This window comes from Pollachius pollachius, assembly GCF_949987615.1.
Source record: "Pollachius pollachius genome assembly, chromosome: 12".
In the NCBI taxonomy this organism is placed as follows: domain Eukaryota; kingdom Metazoa; phylum Chordata; class Actinopteri; order Gadiformes; family Gadidae; genus Pollachius; species Pollachius pollachius.
Window position 1 is genome coordinate 21,437,971 of NC_136945.1, and position 5,000 is coordinate 21,442,970.

The window sequence follows — 5,000 nt, forward strand, 5'->3', positions numbered from 1 at the left end:
TGTGTTTGTTTATCGATGTGGGTGTGTTTGTGCGCGTGTATGTGTATGCGTGAGCATACCTGTGAGAGTTTATGTGTGTGTGTGTATGCATATTGGTGTTTGTGTGTGTGCGTGCATGCGTATTTGTGTGTGCGTGTCTGGGCAGCGCATGTGTCTACAGGGACAGTACTTCTACATCTGTGTTTCTGTTCAACACTTAAAGAGAGAGCAGAGAGTACAGAGAGAGTGCAGACGTAAGCACACGTGAATGTGCAGGTAGCCAAGCTCACCAGCTGCTGTGCTCGTGCACGCTCGCTCACGCTCACGCACGTGTTCCTGGTCCAAGGTCTGAGGGAGAGAGAGTCATCTCGGTCTCCATGGAAATCAGCTGAATACATGAAAGATAATGAGAGGGAAACAGAAGGTGGAGATGTCTCTATCCCGCTCCCAACATGAAGGACTACGGCCCGCAGCTCCTCCTGTGTGTCTGTGTGTGTCTAGGTGTTTTTGTGTGCGTGTGTGTTTGTGTGTATGCGTGTGTGTGTGTGTGTGGTATGTGTTTGTGTGTGTCTGTGTTTGGGTTTGTGCGTGTGTGTGTGTGTTTTGGTACTTTCCTATTTTATTGTTTCACGCTGGATTCACAAATGACTTAAGTCATGTTCAGTCACAACCGGACCAGCGTGTGGAGATCACAGGTTCCCTGTGAGGGGGAATCGCCTTTCAGTGACCACAGGTTTGATTCCGGCCTCATTCCCCAGCGCTCTCCCATCTCTGTCAGCACTTTCCTGTCCTCAAGCAAGAAACACTCTGAAAATATGGTTAAAGTAGACAGTTTTTAAGAGTTGAAGGGAGTTTTGTTGTTTCTGTTGCATTCTGTACCAGACACGGAGTCTCGTCATTAACAATTTACCCAGGGTGCAGTGCGGGGCGCAGTGGCTGATCTCGGATGCACACTCGGGTCAGACAGACCTGACCCGGGCGGGGTCAACCACAACAGTTTAGCTAGGGGGGCGGGGGCCAAACACGACGACAACAGAGGAGAGTCCTGTGGGAAGCGTCGGAGCGCCATCCTCATAAACAAACAAGATGGCTGCTGTCACGTGTCGCCCGGTGGTCTGCTCTGGGCGTTGATAACTGGCCTTGGAAATCGAAATACCAACTGAAAGCTCCCGGGCTGATACACGTTTGAGTGTATTAGTGAGTCTGTTAGTCTGGCGATGTCAGGCTAGGTTAAGGTGTCTTGCTCAAGGGCGACTGCGGACAGGTCGACAATGGACAATCGGGGTTCGAACCCCGAACCTTTCGACTGGGATTCAAACTCTGACCCCTCCCCTCCCCTGTCCTGTTACACCTCGCATCGCAGTGTGTTGTGTTACGTTCTGTCATTGTGCGTGCGCGTGTGTGTCTATATGTGTGTGTGTGTGTGTGTGTGTGCGAGTCGTATTCCCACAATCCCCTGCTCTGTCCCGATCCGCTCCCGTCCCCCATTCCCTAACCCCCCGGCGCGGCCGCGGCTCGGAGCGTTTAATGACCTCACAGTGAGGCGGGCGCTTATCCGTAAGCACTGCCGGCGATGACCCCCACGTCCCTCAGTCTGACCCCCAGGGTTGGCTCCTCCCAGCCCCCCCCCCATAGGGGGTCTGATGAGGGGGGAGGTGGAGGAGGAGAGGAAGGAGGAGGAGGAGGAGGGTGGAGGATCGGAAGGGGAACGTGCTGTGGTGTTTCTACACATCAAGGACAGTGAGAACAGTCAGTGATTGTGTCGTCCCTGCAACTTAAACATTTGATGGCATTTTTATGTCAATCCGTGCCCCATTTTACTCATAGGGCAGACACCCATTTAGTCCCTTAGTCGTCATCGAGGAGCAGCTAGGGGTGTCATCAGTCTCCAGGTAGACTACGGACCTCAGGGATGGAACCCACAACCTTCCAGCTTTGAGTCGACCCCCCCCCCCCCAGAGCCCCGGACAGTTCACCATCCAGCCCCTCGTATTTCCTTACCCCCGGGTGCACCAGCGTCTTGTGAAGCTCTCGGGACCAGGAGGCGAGCCGGGCCGCCCCTGGCGGTGGTGCACTCTGGGACAAAGAGAGCCCTCTAATGGAAGCCCTTTTAAGAAGGGGTGTGATACCATAACGGTCCTGGGAGCAGACACCGAGACCCCCAGGATCCAGGGGGAGAGTAGACACCGGCCCCCTCGGAGTTCACGGGGGGGCCCTTCCGTCCACAGCAGTCCGCGTCACTCTTCGGCCGGGCCCCGCGGACAGCGATATAAAAAGCCGCTATTGACTTCCGCGATGGCTTAAGCTTGTTGTGGGCCTATCGCCACATCTGCGTCAGAACGGGGGCCTGAAGCCTAATCAATAGGGGTTACTAATGATGCAGGGAGTGCAGGGGGGGAAACGGCTCTGAGCTCCCAGGGACTCACACACTCTCAGGCTGCCCATGGGGGGCCATTTTGGATCTTTGGGGAAGATTAACAGCCAGATGGAGACATCGGATAGCTTTAGGGGGCCGCGACACCTGTGTGTGCATTGCACGTACACACGCACACAGACGAACGCATGCAGACACGTACAAAAACAAACACACACACACACACACACACACAAACACACGCACACATGTCACACATCTGATCTGTGAGGAAGATGAGGAGGATTTGTTGATGCGGAGGAAAAGTTTTCTAACAGGAGTTTGTTTGTGTGTGTGTGTGTGAGTGTGGTTGTGTGTGTGTGTGTGTGTGTCTGTGTGTGTGTGTGTGTGTGTGTCTGTGTGTGTGTGTGTGTGTGTCTGTGTGTGTGTGTGTGTGTGTGTGCGTTGACGTGTTAATGCAAGTCTCAGTTTCCAAACAGAAAACAGTGAAAGTGAGAAAGTATCCAAAGCGAGGAGGGGGTGTGATCCATAACAATCAGGCCTGAAGGCTGATCCAATCGGAGAGACTCTTTATCACGCTGTCATCTGGAACCTGATGATGTCACTCCTGGAATCAATCATCCTGTCAGACGGACCTGAACGCCCCACCGCTTGCTGTGAGTGGAACTTCCCCCATCTCCTGCTCCAAACTTTATTGATCAGAACCAACTATCAGCATGCACGAGATGGAGCTAGTTCCCCCCTGGGACTTTTCACATTCTCCCTATACCATCCTGCTGGGAAGCACTGGTGTGTGAATGCACATGTATTGGTTGCGTCTTGTTGACTGTTTATCGTATTGCATTCAATCGACCAGCTGCCACGTTACCGTACCGTACCGTACCGTACGGTAGAGACTTGTAACCGGAAGGTTGCTGGTTCGATCCCTGGCTCCTCCTAGCCTAGTGTCGAGGTGTCCCTGAGAGAGGCGCCTCGCCCTGACTGCTCCTGACGAGCTCGCTGTCGCCCTGCGTGGCTGACTCCGCCGTCAGTGTGTGAATGTGTGCAGGAATGGGTGAATGTTCGGCAGTATTGTAAAGCGCTTTGAGTGGCCACTGGTTAGGAAAGCACCGTATAAATGCAGTAAATGAAGTCCATTTATCATTAGCTATGACACTAAGTCTGTCACAGTTACAGTGACAAGTCATTTCGACCTCTTACACATCTGGAGATCTGTAAACAGTATTTCCTTCTGGAGTGGAGGACCGCAGTCCGGTCTCAAAGCACCTTCGATGCTGTTGAGCCATCTCCCCACTTCCTGAACATCCGAGGGGTAGAGTCCGTGTTCCTCCTAACAGAGAGCTTTGATTGTGGCGGTGAGCGAATGCGCTGTCTTTCTACAGGACAGATGGCTGCTCTGGCTGCAGGCAACAAATACACAACACCTGGGCAATGAATCACACACACAGTGATGTGAAATACACTAACCCTGGAAAGATAGATGCGTTCAAACCCTGGATCGATACACGCAAACACCGCAAACACAGGAATGATGTACACACACACTGGAATGATACACACAAACACTGGAACGATACACACAAACACTGGAATGATACACACAAACACTGGACTGATACACACAAACACAGGAATGATACGCACAAACACTGGACTGATACACACAAACACAGGAATGATACGCACAAACACTGGAATGATACACACAAACACTGCAATGAAACACACAAACACTGCAATGAAACACACAAACACTTGCTTTGTATAAGAAACACAATATCTGGGTTTATATAAAACCCACAAAACTGGATTTGTGTTAAACACAAAATAACTGGGCTTATATAAAACACACAACTGGCTTTGTATAAAGCGGACAATTACTAGGTTTTATACAAAACCCACAACTGGGTTTTTCGAAAACCCACAATAAGTGGGTTTATAGAACCACAGGTTGTGAGGGGACATCCATCTTGTGTGGCTGAATGGCTGCTCCACGTATGCTGAGGCAGTAATGGCTTCTTACGCATCCCGCCAAACCTCCCTAGCCAGCAATAACCACTAACCAACACACACACACACACAGACACACACACACACACACACACACACACACACACACACACACACACACACACACACACACACACACACACACACGCGGACACACACGCGCACACACACACACACACACAGACAAACACTTGCACACAGGCATGTACAACTACACGCTCACACACAAACACAGGCACACACACACACACACACACACACACACACTGTCAAGTAAGGTTGATTCATCAGTGTCCTTAAGACGGATAGAGTTAGGTAAGGGGCAGCCATAGAGGCCTTAGAGATAGAAGTACATAGTGTGTCGATTCACCGGTGCCTTATTTAGGCATAGTACCAAGGGGTTTTTATATATAAAAGACAAGCATTAATGCGTTTTCCTTCGTTCACTTTAGTAACTGCATAAATTAATCTAACCAAATGTATGAAATGTTTTTAAGGCACCAAAATGTGTGAATGATGTTATAATTGATTTTGTAAGACATCACTTGTTGTTGCGTCTTGTAAAAATGTGCAATATGGCTTGTCACGTAGGCCTGTATCATGCGAACCATCACTGTTGCCTCTTATGAGAAAAAAT